Genomic DNA, 16,489 nt, shown 5'->3' on the forward strand with positions numbered 1-16,489 from the left:
TTCATAATAGCTAATCTATGGAACCAACCTAAGTACCGTTCAACAGATGAACAAATAAAGAAAATGTGGTATGTATGCACAATGAAATATTACTTAGCCATAAAGAAGAATGAAATTATGGCATCTGCCAGTAAATGAATAGAACTGGGGATTATCATGCTAAGAGAAATAAGCCAATCCCCAAAAAACAAAGGTCAATGTATTTTATGATATGCAGATGTTGACTCACAATAGGGGGCAGGAAGGAAGGGCTGGGGGCAGGAGTAGTTCACTGGATTGGAGAGAAGGGAGAGGGAGGAAAAAAAGGGGGTATGTGAATGGGAAAGACATTAGAATGAATTGGACATAAGTTTCCCATGTCCATATATGAATGCATTACTATTGTAACTCCATATCATTTACAACCACAAGAATGGGAAGTTATACTCCATATATGTATAATATGTCAAAATACATTCTATTGTCATGTATAACTAAATAGAACAAATAAAAAATTTTAAAAAATAATTATGATCTACACTGGAACTCTAGTTATGCTTTTTTTATTTTTTTATGTTAAGTAAAACTAGGCTCAAACATAGCTGAGTCAATTAAAATTCCCAGAATGACCAAAATAAAAGACCACACAAATTATCTGTCTTTACTATCAGCATTGATGATTAAGTAATTATAAGACTGCAAAATTATTTTTGTACATATTATGTGGCTTGCTATTTCTAACACTGACCTGATTTGGACCTGAAGAAATTGTTCAAGGACCCTGACCTGATCCTCATGCTACATGGAAAAAGCAGAAGAAACTTGGGAGTAGACATTATTTTTTATTAAAAAAAAGGTCACAAAAATGAATTTTAACTATTATTGATTTGTAAAGAAAAGACCAAATATTTTTTTCCTCATTCTTTTTTTCTTGCTCTTTAGAGATGTGTTTAAACATCCTTCAACCTTTTCTCTGAACACTAAAGGGATACAACGAACATCGTTTCATGGTAATGAAAAGCCCTACCTATGTATTTTAGCAACATATAAACTAATTATTCAGTATTTCTGAAAGAATCAATAAGATTGGGCTGGGGTTGTGGCTCAGCTGTGGAGTGCTCACCTGGCATGCGTGAGGCCCTGGATTCGATCCTCAACACCACATAAAAATAAGTAAACAAAATAAAGGTATTGTGTACAACCAAAAATTAAATATTAAAAAAAAGAATCAGTAAGATTGTCTAAATGATCAAACACAACTAATTATTAAAATAAAAAGACATTTTAATATCAACCAATCAGGAAAGTAGTTTCATCCAAAGAAAAATTTAAAAATTCTAATTTGGCTGATGTATTCACTTTGAATTTACTGATTATTGAGTTGAATTAGTTTTGATCTACTGCTGCTGGCATAACACATCCAAGTTGGAATTCCTCTCCTATCATTTATTACCTGCATGGTCTTGGTTAATTCTCTAAGTCTCCAGTTTTCTTTTACTTGTTAACAGTAGTTAGCACTAATTTAATTTTACAATATCAAAAGGGCTTTGCATGAATTAATTCACTTATTACTTGAAACATCTCTGTGAAGCAGGTGCTACTATTATCACTGTTAGTTAGCTTTTCATTGCTGTAAGGAAACACCTGACACAATCTTAGTTTTAGAGGTTTCAGTCCATGGTTGATTGGCCCCGCTGCTGTTGAGTCTATGGTCAGGCAACATATGGCAGGAGTGAATAGTGGAGGAATATACTCATGTCATTTCAGCCAGGAAGAAAAGAGAGAAGAAAACACCAGCATCTCACAGTCCTCATTTAAGGCACACCTCCAATGACCTAATACCTCCCTCTAGGCCCCACCTCTTTAAGGTGGGCCACAACTTGGGGACCAAACCTTTAGCATATGGGCCTTGGGGGAGGCACACTTATTCAAGCCATTATGATCACCATCCAAACTTATAAAAGGAGGAAACAGATGCAGAGAGATTAAGAAATTTATCTCAGATCCCTATGATTGTGTGATAAAGCCAAGATTTGGCCCTGAGGAGACTGTTCCAGGACCCTGATTCCTGATGACTGAGTTCCCTGTCAATAACACATACCTCATTTAGGTTGTCAGGAGCCTGTGAGACAATGTTGGTCAAACATGTATCCCAGTGTCTGACACATATTTTTAAACAGTTATGTATAATTATCACTCACACAGACTTCCTGGAAATGATGATTAAGTCTCTACTATAAATGAGTTTACTATATACAACATAATTCATGAATCACATGTTCCTTAAGATATTTAGATGTCACCTGGTTTTCCCACCTGAGAAAGTTCTGTGTTTCTGTTACTGTGACATCATTCTCTCAATCATTCAAAATCAGACAAAATTTTTAAATTCCATATATATATATACATAAAGCCCCACTATGGAGACCGATTGCTGCATTGAAGAACATGCTCAGAGCAGAACAAATTGAGATTGCTTTTGACTTTCTCCTCACCGCACAAAGACAGTCATTCACCAAAGTTTCCCATTTTTCCTCATTGAGATATCTCCCTGTATTAGGTTCTCATTGCCTTGATTACAATTGACCACTAATTAAGTGGTTTAAACAATATATAAAGGTACTCTGACAATTGCAACATTAGTTTCACTGGGCCAAACTCAAGGTGCTGGCAAGGCTAGTTCTTTGCAGAGACTTTAGGGGAAAATCCATTTCCTTGCCACTTTGGGCTTGTAATGGCCACCTGAATTCCTTGGATTGTGGCCCCTCCCTCCATCTCCAACTTCAAAGGACATCACCACCATCCCTGCTTTGACATCAGATCATCTGTCCCTCTGACTTTTTACGTGTCCCTCTTTAAGGACCATTGTAATTATATCAGCCCCAATTGGATGACACAGGGTACTTTGCTCATCTCAAGATCCTGAACTTAATCATAGTTGTAGAATCCCTTTTTCCATAAGGAAACACAGAGTTCAGGAATTAGGTCCTGGTAAAAGCTGATGGGTCATTATTCAGCCTACCATACTTCCATTTTTCTCTTTCTTCCTTTTCCTCATCTCTTTTTAAATTAGTGCTAGTATCCTCAACAAGATCACAGTCTTTTGCCTCTAATAATTGTCATTATCTCCTACTTGGCCTGTTGACTCAAATCTGAGGCATGTGATACTGAGGAGCTCCGTATCCTCTAGTCATCAATTTTGGGGTTTTAAAAGCTGCCAGTGAATGTTTTAATTTCAATCTTGTACTAGATTACTCACTTTATATTTGCTATGCTTGGAATGTGTAAAAATGTCCCCATGTTTGATGTGTGCATTTATTCATTCATGGGAAAATATCAATATTGGATAGACAAAGAAGGTTTTGATTGTGTTGCATTGCCTTTGGATACCATTTATACTTATTGTGTCAGTATCCCTGCTTCAATTTCTCTTCTCTGTTATTAATTATACATTGCAATACTAAATCCATCTTTTCAAAAACATAGGACTGACATATTAAAAATGATAATAACAATAAAGAAATACAAAAATGGGCAATGATGACCAATTACCTACATTCATGATTCTCAATCAAATCAAAAAGTAACATTTTCACATCACTCCAGAAATCTCATAAATTGAAAAAGCAAGGACATTGGCCCCAGAGAGACCTGAGGTTAAATACTAATGCTGCATGTAATAACTATGCATCTTTGAATAGAAATTCTTTGTCTCTTCCTCTGCAACATTTACTGAGAGAGTAAATTAGATATACCAGGAAGGTATTTAGCATAATGCTTAGCACTTGGTAAGGGCTCAAAAATTTTAGTTCCCTCCCTTACTTTCAATGAAACTTAAGATGCTTTTTACAGAAAACTGTGCAATATTAATCATGCAAACTAGAAGTATATTTTTAGCATGCTATCTGACGATGTATTATAAAATATGAACTACTAGAGTAAGTTCTTAAGAAATAAAAAGCAGAGTAAGCTCAACCAACTAATCTATACTTTAAGATGAATAATCCTTTGCTATCTTTTCATATATTTTAATGAACTAACATTTGCTAGCAAATGAGTAGTAGCGAGTAACAAATATTTTAAGAAAAATGTTTTGGATAGAAAAATTGCAAAAAAAAATAGTTGAGAAGAAATATCTTTCTTCATTAATTTGATTTTTCACAAATTGAGAGTCTGACACTATTTTATTTTAACCTCAGAACACCTTAGCTCAAATCATAAAATAAAAATGTACTATGGGAACATGGTGTGAATAACCTATGAGATAAAATCTAAACTGCACATCCTGACCTTCAAAACGCCCTCAGTTTAGTTCCAACTGATCTTTTCAAAATTTTCTCCCTGGCAGACCTCTGTGCTGCTCAGATTAGCCTGAGAAGGTCCCAGCTCCTTGCCTTCCTGCTCACCACTGCTTCTGCTTCTCTGTTAGTTCTGCACCGAGGTATCAAACTTTAATACAATAGCTCCAGGCCATGATAAAATACAATGCCAAAGTGACCAGGTTTTACAATGTTTTCAAAGAAGCATGGGTGAGTCCACTTTCCACTATCAGAACAAAATATCTGAGATAATCAACTTAAAAGGAGGAAGACTTTATTTTGGCTCACTCTTCTGGAGATTTCAGCCCATGACTTATTGGCTGTGTTGCTTTGGGCCTGTGGTGGCACAGTACCTTACGGCAGGGGCACATGGCAGTGTGAAGCAAAAACAGACAGAAAGACACCAGTGCCCCAGAATCTCCTTCTTGAGCACAGCTCCAGTGACCCCCCAGTCGGCCATACCTCTTGACGGTTTCCACTACTTTCCAATAGCATCACACGGAGCACTAAGCCATTAACACATGGGCAGAGGGGTCCCTTGTAGACCAAACTATGGCAGAGTCAGAACTCTGGAATTTGGTATGAAATTTCCCAACTTTTAAATATTTATGACTAATTAAAATGCATAAAAATTAGATTAATATATATGCAACCACTGCACCTGCTTTTCTGTTATTTCTATACTGAGGTGACAAATTCCAATACTGTAGCTCCAGGTCATGATTTTACACACACACACAGTATATATTTGTGTATAATATACTGTATATATGTGTGTATATATGTATATATACACACACACATATATAACATATATTACACATATAGATACACATACACACATATAAATATATTTATATAATTTTTTAAAGAGAGAGAGAGATAATTTTTTAATATTTATTTTTCAAAATCACGGAATTTGCAGGGAAATGGATGGCACTAGAGCAGATTATGCTTAGTGAAGCTAGCCAATCCCTAAAAAACAAATACCAAATGTCTTCTTTGATATAATGAGAGCAACTAAGAACAGAACAGGGAGGAAGAGCAGGAAGAAAAGATTAACATTAAACAGAGACATGAGGTGGGAGGGAAAGGGAGAAAAAAAGGGAAATCACATGGAAATGGAGGGAGACCCTCATTGTTATACAAAATTACATATAAGAGGTTATGAGGGGAATGGGATAACAAACATGGAGGGAAATGAATTACAGTAGATGGGGTAGAGAGAGAAGATGGGAGGGGAGGGGAGGGGGGATAGTAGAGGATAGGAAAGATAGCAGAATACAACAGTCACTAATATGGCAGTATGTAAAAATGTGATGTGTAACCGATGTGATTCTGCAATCTGTATTTGGGGTAAAAATGGGAGTTCATAGCCCACTTGATTCTAATGTATGAAATATGATATGTCAAGAGCTTTGTAATGTTGTGAACAACGAATAAAAAAAATATTTATTTTTCAGTTTTTGGTGGACACAACATCTTTTCTTTATTTTATTTTTATGTGGTGCTGAGGATCAAACCCAGTGCCCCGTGCATGCCAGGTGAGCGCCTTACCACTTGAGCCTCATCCCCAGCCCTATTTATATAATTTTTAACATTTTAATTATATATATATATATATATATATATATATATATATATAATACACACATACACACACACGCGCACACACATACCTGTTGGCTAAACTAAATCTCATTCTCTAAGAAGTGTCTCTGATCTTTGCAAGTTTTTAAGCTCATCTTCCTCCTCAGTGGCAAATGGCGGAGTGAGTCCATCTCCCTGTGAGTCTTCTTCTGGACTCACCTTATATTTCCATCCCTTCCTCTTCCCATGTTTTTATGGACTGGTTTAAACAACTCTTTAATGTACTTTTCTTTTAAGTTTCTGGAGAGCAATGATCATGTACTGAAAAGATTTTTGTCTTGGACTGTTTTTCTAAATTCAGAACACATCAAATTTGATGAACAAATAAATGACATCAAAGCTTCTTCAAGTTCTGTTGACATAATGATCATCTTTTGTTTATCCAATAAATTTTTTTTGCTTTAATTTTTATTTCTCTACATTTTTGGCTCTTCAACGAGAAGTTATCTAAAATTTTTCCATCATTATACCAATTCAAGGAGGGAATAATCAGCAAATAGAGATACAAACACACGTATTTAGACTTCAGGTTTATTCTAACCAGCCAGAATAATTCATTCTCCTATATACACTGGACTTAGGAAGCAGGCGCTGGTAGGTGGAATTGTTTGGGAAGCATTTTTTTGGTGCGTGTTACTTGTTTATGAGCTGTCTTTGTCCTCTTTTTTGAGGTATTGACAGCTCCTGTTATAGCACAAAAACCTATATTCAAATATAATATCAAAATGCTCTAAACTAAATCCAATTTAACTAAACTATTTATGCGTTAAGGATGTTTGCTTGAATTTCACATGCCATAGCTGGCTACTCTTAGTGTGAGGAAATTGAGAAATTTATGTCTATGTGTCAAAACAAAACAAAACTGTTTTGATCCATTCCCTCCTTTCCCTAGCATGTTCAACGTATCCCCTAAGGAAGTCCTAGTAGTAGTCCGTTATTGACCCTCGTGACTTTTGTCCATAGTTCAAATCAATGTCTAATTTTAAAGCAAAACACTTCTGCTTCCCCTCGGGGAGGGGAGGGGGGATAGTAGGGGATAGGAAAGGTAGCAGAATACAACAGTCACTAATATGGCATTATGTAAAAATGTGAATATGTAACAGATGTGATTCTGCAATCTGTATTTGGGGTGAAAATGGGAGTTCAAAACACAATTTGAGCCAAATGTATGAAAGATGATATATCATGAGCTATGTAATGCTTTAAATAATCAATAAAAAAAAGAAAAAAAAACCTATAAGGAAGAAACTTGTCAAGAGTGATCAAGAATGATATTGAAAAGGTATAATAATAGAGTACAAGTTTCCAGTAGAGATAAGGAAAAAGAAGTTTACATATTGCTGTTAATCTAAGTGATTTTTTAAAAAAAATAGAATAAAATAAACTGGAAAAGTTCATTGAATAAACAATTAAGTTACTTAAAAAAAAACACTTCTGCTTTTATAGCAATTTTGGGCTTTTGCAATTTATGGGTGGCAACAGGCCACTGTCTGAGAACATAAGTTTCATAAACAAGACTGCTTACAAGCAGTGAAAGTTTGGAGGGTTTGATTTCTGGGGATTTTGTTTTCCAACCTGTAATATGAGGATTGAAATGCTTACTAATGGAGGCTTTGTGAGAATTAAAAGACTTACATAAGTGATAAGCATAAAAATGGTAGCTACAACTCATTTTCCCCTTCTCCAGTCTCTTCTATTCTATCCCTGTGAAGTGAGAGTCTACAGAATATGGCCACCCCTCCTCCCAAAGGATGTGGAATCTAGAGAATCCAGTGTTTTCATCTGGCTGTATATCCCATTTATAATTTCTCTCCATGGAGCTACTTCAAATATTCTTAGTTTGTTCTTTCATCCATTTATGTACTCAACAAATATCTGCTACTCATTTGAGTCAATTGTGAAATGAATAAATGAAAGCTATGCTATAAATTGAGCTTATTAAACATAACAACATAAGCCTTATTTAATGTGCTGAAATGTAACACGTTTTAGGTTCAGAGTGATGACATCAGAATAAATTATGTCCTCTAACTGGGCAAACTCAAAATGCAGAAAGGAAGAAGATTTGCTGATTACAAGGTAAAAAATGAGCAAAGTCTGTACGGTCTAATTTAACCAGAAGGTAATCCCAAGCCAGCACTGTAGAGTCATTGGAAAAGGCAGTCAAAATCTTATTAAGAGGTTAACTGGACATACCTACATAAAGTTTATTTTAAGATTATAGAAAAATATTATTAAAAACATTATTAATACATAGAAAAATATTAGTATCCATTCATTCTGGGATTACTTGTAGGCACGGAGTACTTTCAACATAGGTGAGAAATATATTCAATTAGTAAATCTAATATTGTGTCTAGCTTAAGTGTGACTCCTGAAGAAGAGACAGGAACCAAAAGCCTTACGAAATGATAGAAAATAATAAAGACATTTTAAAATTTAGCCTCAAAAGAGAAGTCTAAGGAATAAATAATGATTGGCTTCAAAATATAAAAGACTTCAGTGAAAAGAGTAATGAAACGTTTTTGATTAGCATTGCCAGGAAATGAAATAAAATTGGCCTAAAGAGAGAGATTTTTGATGAAGCAAAGGAAAACTTTCTGGAGAGATGCTGAAGCCCAAGGAGTTCCAAGGAAAGTTCCACATCCCCTGTCCAGGAAGGCTCTGAGGAGACAAGGGCTCAATCACTACCAGAAAAGAATTTTACGTTCATCTACAATGCAAGTATGTGACTTATAAGACTGAAAGAAAACTTCAAAGATTTTTCCTATATTGTCCCTCCCAGACTGTTCAAACCATTGCTGGAAATAGCTATTCACTTTTTTTAAGTTTTTTGTTTTAGTTAGTTATACTCTCAGTCCATTGATAATATATCATACAGTCTCCTTCTCTTTAGCTACAGTGTCTCTTGATGTACAATTCTAAATTGCAAGCCAGAAAAATACAACTGATCAAAACACTTCTGGGTTTCCACAGGTTAATGAAAGACTGGGGATAAAAGTCAACTTACAGATTGTTTGTCCAAGTCTAGTTGCGTCCAGTCACTTCCCAAACCCATTGCACAAATGATAAGGATCATCTGCTATTCTTTTAGTCACTCTTGGAAACAACTTGACACCGGAAAAATACATCCCTTCAATGAACTAAAGTCACTTCGAATTTCTTTTATTGGAAAAGGACTCGTATAATTAAAGGTCAAATTTTTATGTGTGAAAGGCATAGGTTAGGAGAGATAAATGGTCCAAAATTAAAAGTCAGAACAAGCCTTCTAGTGAATTACAGCTACAGCTGGATATTCTTCTGTAGCCTCCAACAACCATATAATTCATCATCCAAACTGGAATGCTTTTGAAAGTGAAAAGCAGAGGAACTATTAATAATCATCACAGGACAATTGTCATGAACGGAAACCATCACAGACAAACTGGGATGGGCAGTCCCCCATCAATGGCCAGATTCCACAGAGAAGAACATGATGATAGCACAGCTCTTTAAAATATGAGCTTTCTTGTTGCAGGAATTTCAGATATCTAGAATAACTACTTTGCAAAGGTGTGATTATAAAACCAGGAACAATACTCACGGTCCAGTTAAATTTATCCTTACACCTATTGCCAAGGAAAATGCTGATCAACCAGGACATTTCTCTTACATTTTTTTTCTTATGCTTATAGTAGAATAGTTCAAAGAAGCACTCTACAAAGAAGCATGGTAATTGGACTGTCAAGATTCATGAATTAGAACTTTCTAAACGCATCTCCTGCCAGAAGATTATGATTCTGAGCCTAATACAAACAGGAAACTTTGGATTCCTCTCTGTACATCCCAATATTTTGTGCTGTATGCCAGACTTCTGAATCAGAAGTCAGCCCTCACAAAATCAGATAACATGTTTCCTTTGCTATCAGGAAGTAAATTCTCTTAGTGACTCTGTTATGAGACCCTTAATAATAATTCTTCCAAATCAGCATGATTTTAGTTCCAATACATATTACCCTCCTGAGAGATGGACTTATTTTAAATATCAAATGTTCTTCTATGTTAAGGAGAGGGAATATTTTCTAGTCTCTCTCTCTCTCTCTCTCTCTCTCTCTCTCTCTCTCTCTCTCTCTCTCTCTCTCTTAATTCCTCTTTAACACCTTCCTGTCCTTTACATTTTTTCTGGTTTCCATTCCAGGAAATATTTATTCGACAAATATTCATTAAATATCTGAGCGTCACGTCACAGGCCTAATTTCCTCATCTGTAGAATAAGTTTTAGACTAGATAATGTTTAAGAGTCCGCTAGCTCTGAATTTCTACAATATGATTTCATTGGAACCATTGCAACTGCTTCTGCAAAACCTTCCAACTTTTATTACCTCCCTGCTTAGATTCACCAACATAAGGTGCAACAACATATGGGGATTTTTTACCTTCTTTTTATTTTTTAATCAGTGTGTTAAACTTATATGTAAAATGAAATTTATTATGATATAATCATATGCACACAGAGCATCATTTGGTCAATTTTATTCCACAGTTCTTCCCCTCTCCCTCCCCTCCCTGCCGTCTCCTTCCTCTGTTTTAGTGTTCTCCTTCTATTTTTATGACATCTTCCTTTTTATTCCTTATTTCTCTCTAGTTTGTGCATATGAGAGGAAAAAAAATTGTCCCTTGATTCTTAAACACTGTTTTCATTTCTCAGCACTCTGCTCTGGAAACCAGAGGGTCTCTGTATTGTTGACCTTAAACAATCTACATTTCTCTTTTTGTTTGCTTTATGGGGGGCGAGGGTTTTTGTTCTTTCTTTTTGGGGAACAGGGTCTCAATGTGTTGCCCAGACTTGTCTCAAACTCATGGACTCAAGCAATTCTCCTGCCTAGGCTCCCCAAGTAGCTGGGACTGCAGGTATAGACCATCAGCCTGGCTCTCATTGACATTTCTCATTGTGAGATAGGAGACCTCCGAAGACTAGTTTTTGACTATTGTCACAATCTCTCATAAGAAATCAAGAAGTCAGCCCCAATGGCCCACTCTGAGGTAATGTCATTTTTCACAGTTTGAATAGATTGCTGATGCTCTTTTTCCAATTTGGATACCCTCTCCTTCCTTTCCAATGGATGAGATCTATTATATACCACAAGATTCAAAACTTTTCTTCTGAATAGTCTACCTTACCCCCTTTATTATGACTATTCATGCATATAATTGATATACTATTATATTTCATAAAATGAAAACATTCATTCATCTATCTATTCAATAAATATTGTGGGGAGGGGCATGCACTATGCTTTTGAGGCACTGAGAAAAAAGTTATGTGCAAAACAACAAAGTTATGTGCCAGCTCCTGTCTTTGCAGAGCTATGGCTGATGGAGAAGGCAGAGTCTGAGCATGAAATGAATGTTAAAAAAATAATGGCAACAAGAGTAGTAATAATTAAAAAGCCAGGGCAAAAGCAACTAGAAGGAGTGTTGGGGAGGCATCCCTAAGGAAGGGGCATTTGAGCAAAGGTCTGAAAGAAATGAGTGGAAATTATCTGAAAATCTGGCACAATAGTTTTCTAGGGAAGATTAAGGGCAAAGGCTCATAAATAAAATGTAGGCTGGAGTGATCACCAGACTAGAGGCAGGAGGCAAAAATCCTCCCTAAGCCTACAGGGCCCCTTGTCTCAGCCTTCACATTCCCTTCTGTTTCTCCATTCCCCTTATCTCTGATTAGTCTGCACCGGCCTTATAATTCCTCAAACAGGTTAAGCATGCTCCAACCTCAGGGCCTTTGTACTTGCTGCCTTTTCTACTTCTTACTAGATGGTTTCATGCTACTTCTCTTCATGTGGGATTCTGCCCAAATACCACTTTGTAACTTTCTTTCTCCTTTCCTGGATTTCTTTTTATCCATAGACAGACATGGATACTCCTTGCTAGTGTTGTTCTAGCTGTCTTGTGTGTTGGTATATCCACAGAACCCAGAACATTTCCCAGCACGTGGATGGCATCCAATAAATGCCTATTTGGTATTCAGACAGTGAAGTGTTCTAAAATTCAAGTAGACAATTCTCAGGTTATTCTTATAGGTGACTGTTGTCAATAAGAAAGTGGTAGTGACATCAAAAAAGGCCAAATCATCCCCAAATAAAAATAAATGAAATACTAGAAACACATTTTCAACAGCAGAATGTTTGAAGACTTATTTGAAATCCTTCAAGTTTTTCTAATGCATGCAACTTCTTTAGGACTTATTCAGTGCATTAAAAAGAAAAAAAAATAAGACTACTCCTCAAAAGAAAAATGTAAGCTTTTATCCTCAGCAGAGTGCAAAGCATGAAAGGCCATTATCACGCACTCAGAGCAATCCAGGCAAATCCATAATGGCAGGCCAGGTGAAGTGCCAGCAGGCTACGGTAGGACTGGGTAGGAAGGGAGAAAAGAAGTGGGAGGTTTGCAAATCCAAACATTTAAAAGAAAACAAGTCAGCAAGTTACTTACACCAAACAAATCCAGTTTCCTGGATTCTTCCAAGGTAATTTGTAATCCCCAGACACGATTACAAGTCCTGCTATGGGCTGAATGGTGTCCCTAGCCTCGTGGTTCATATGTAGAAGTTGTAACCCCAAAAAGTAGGGTATTTGGAAGGAAAGCCTTTGGGGGTTCTTAGGCTTAGATGAGATCATGAGGGTGGTATTTTACTAGGCTTTTTTTCTGCTGTGACCAAAAGACCTGACAAGAACAATTGTAGAGGAGGAAAAGTTTATTTGGGGGCTCATGATTTCAGAGGTCTCAGTTTAGAGACAGCTGGCTCCATTTCTCTAGGCTAGAGGTGAGTCAGAACAACATGGCAGAAGAGTGTGACAGAGGGAAGCAGCTCACATCATGATCAGGAAGCAGAGAGAATACTCAGATATAAAATATATACCCCAAAGACAGACCCCCAGGAAACCACCTCCTCCAGCCACACCCCACCTGCCTCCAGTTACCACTCAGTTAGTCCCATCAAAGATTAATTCATTGATTTGGTTACAGGCTCTCATAACTTGATCATTTCACTTATGAACGTTCTCGAATTGTCTCATACATGAACTCTCAGGGGACACCTCACATCCAAGCCATAACACCTGGTGGGTGTCTCATAATGGAATTAGTGCATTTGTAAGAAGAGATGTTGGAGATCTTGCTCCCTCTCTCTAGCATGTGAGGACACTGTGAGAAGGAATCCATCTGCAAGCCAGGAAGAAGACCCTCATTAAAACCCAGCCCTTATCTCAGACTTCCAGCCTCCAGAACTATGAGAAATACATTTCTCTTGTTTAGGCCACCCATTCTCAGTGTTTTGTTTTGACAGCCCAAGTAGACTAGCATGGAGTCCCAGAAAACGTGAGGAACATTCCAACAAATACAGGGAATAAAATTATAGTAAATTCTTTTTCTTCTTTGGAGGAAACATCTCAGTGGGGTGAGGTTTGCCTTCCTACACTCACAGATGGGAATCAGTTGGCAAACTTACATAATGCATAGTTTTATGGGTTCTAGCTTCTAATTGAAATTAAACACATATATACTTGCCAAAAGGACTCAAGAGGATTTTTCAGTTGCAAACTGGACTAATCTGTTCTAATTTTGATGACTCCCAGTTACTGGCAACAGTCAGTGAAGATTGGAATTTACAAAGAATGCAATAGCTACACCTTTCTTGGTATTGTGGTATAACGGAAATAATGTGTTTTGCTGATTCTTTCTGACTTAATAGCCACTGTTAAGAGAATGACTATTCTTATGAGAGCAGGTGTTTTTCCTATGAATTGTTTTTTATCTTTATTTTATTTTTATGTGGTGCTGAGGATACGACCCAGTACCGCACATGTGTTAGACGGGCACTCTACCACTTGAGCCATGATCCCGGCCCCTTCCCAGGAGTCTAATGGTGGCTTAAACTAAGAAGGTAGATGATACTTTAATGGATTTTCATGATTGTAACTTAGGTAAAGTAAGTTAAACCGCCTGGAAGAGCAAAATTTTTCTGCAAGTTTCAAATTTACCTCAATCTTCAGTTATGTTCAGTCAGGGAAGCTTAGGAAGACTCACCCTCTATAAGGGAGGATAACTAGGGAAATGTCAACAGAAAAGAGATGGGGGAGTGGGGACAGATGGCCAGGGGGTCATCAGTGCAAAGAGTGGAAACAAACGGGTGTTAGTAAATTCAAGGAAAGCACGTATTTATTGTAGAGGCCTGGATAGCCTCAGAGAGTGAAAAGTCGATCTAGTTGCACCATCAAGCACATCCTCTCCTCTTATCCTAGAACATTAGGTTCTGCGTGTTACTTTCATATCCCTTCTATTGTCCCCTGGGCAGATCCATTTTTCTTGTCTAATTCATGGCTGTAAATCCCAATAATGTCAAATTCCAGGACTCTGAAGACCTGGTGCCTTTTCAACACTACAGTTCATTACTGGTTTCTCACTGTCCCTATTCCACACTCCCAAGAGTGGTGTCCCAATGTTTATCCAAATAGCTTTGACAGAGAATGGTAGCTAGGTATATAGGTCCATTGAGAAGGATATGTTGGTGACTTACACAGGCACAGGCCGAAAAACAAGTGGCCAAAATCTTCCTCTCCCTGTCTATGCCTGTGACAAAAAAAAAAAAATGTCCTATGTTTTTCAATTCAATAATTCCACAGGTAAATGGATGGAATTGGAGAATATCATGCAAAGTGAAGTTAGCCAATCCCCCAAAACCAAATGCCAAATTTTTCCTTTTATATGTGGATGCTGATCCATAATGAGAAGGGCATGGGAGGAATGGAGGAACTTTAGATAGGGCAAAGGGGAGAGAGGGAAAGGGAGGCGACATAGGGATAGGAAAAACAGTGGAATGAGATGGACATCAGTATCCTAAGTACATGTATGAAGAAATGAATAGTGTGACTCTACTTTGTGTACAACCAGAGACATGAAAAAGTGTGCTCTATATGTGTACTATGAATTGAAATGCATTCTGCTATGATATATAACCAATTTAGAATAAATTTTAAAAAATAAAAAATAATAACTCCAAACTCCAGGAGACCCTAATCCTTTTATGCAAATATGTTGAATGCCTCACCAGCAACTTCATATACCAGATACAAGTAGGTTTGTGAGGAAACTGATAGCATTTCTGCATTCAGAGCAAAGCTCACTTTTGGTTTAACCAAAGGCTCAGTTACATCTTCCCTTCAAAACACTGAGTAGTTACTTGATTTTTCATTTGCAAATTACATTTAGCTATCCAGACAGTTCTGTCTGGAATAAGATATTATTTCCACAATAATATTTATTTGTCTATCACCATAAATGACACTAGAATTTTTTTTTATCTTTGATCTCCTCAGTTCTCTTGCCTTCTGCACTATCATAAAGCAAATTGAAAACTAAACCCAGGATCTAGTATTCAATTGGGGGTGGGGGAATAAAAAGGACAATAAGTGTAAATAATAAATAATTGGGTCCAATGGGGAGATGGGGATTGGTTAGAAAGGAAAGCAAATAAATGCTAATACCGCCAGAGCCCTTCCCCCTCCTCCTCCAACCTGTTGCCAAGGCAACCTACCCCCAGGGAATTGTTCCTCCCTGCAAGGAGTTATAGAAGTTGTTAATTAATGCCTCCTGGTCTGCTCCCTTCATTCACAGGATCAGTCTACCTTTTGGCCCACATTTTGGTCATGTAGGCAAGATAAGGGGAGAGGGCATGAGAACAAAGGAAATCTAAACGGCATAAAAGGGGCAGCATCCCCACTTCTTTGGACACCAGCTCTGGGTCCACTTCTCTGTGGAGAAGTCTATCTCTGTTTAAATAAAACTTGCTTTCTATGCTTGCCTCAGCATTTCTCAGGTGTTCCATCTTCACATTTGGGAAAGGGAAGTGGGCCCTGATTGATTCTTGTCACCACCCGTATTAAAGTGACTACAGCTTATTGCCAACAGACTCTTCATTAGAGAGTCAAGGGGGAAGTAGATGTCCATTATGTAAGGATATTGGTTTGGCATGTGCTAAATGAATTGAACCTACCCTAAGCAATAGGCGTGGATAGATGATGACCACACTGGCTGTGCACTGTTGGTTTCTGTAGGTCACAAGGAAATAGTCATCACCCATCAAGTTCATGAGAGGTGGAAAGGGGAAGAAGAAGAATGAAAATATCAGGGCAGAGGTTGTGGCTCAGTGGTGGAGAGATCATCTTGCATGTGTGAGGCACTGGGTTTGATCCTCAGCACCACATAAAAAAAAATAAATAAAACGTATTGTGTCCATCTACAAATAAAAAAATTTTTAATGAAAAAATTATATCAGTAGAATAAAAGAAAACACTATATTTTAAAGCAGGGCTTATTTCTAAGGAAGTTATTTTTGTATCATCTAGACCCCTTTTTAGTTCTATAATTCTTACCAATATGTGTTATCCATTTCTCTAGAGGTCCACAACTATTAAAAAACATTAAGTTTGCTGAAGATTGATTCCAAGAAGGCCATGCATGGTTCCTGAAGGTATGGATTAATGACAATCTCAACAGATACCACA

This window comes from Spermophilus citellus, assembly GCF_964194105.1.
Source record: "Spermophilus citellus genome assembly, chromosome: 6".
NCBI classification, from domain to species: domain Eukaryota; kingdom Metazoa; phylum Chordata; class Mammalia; order Rodentia; family Sciuridae; genus Spermophilus; species Spermophilus citellus.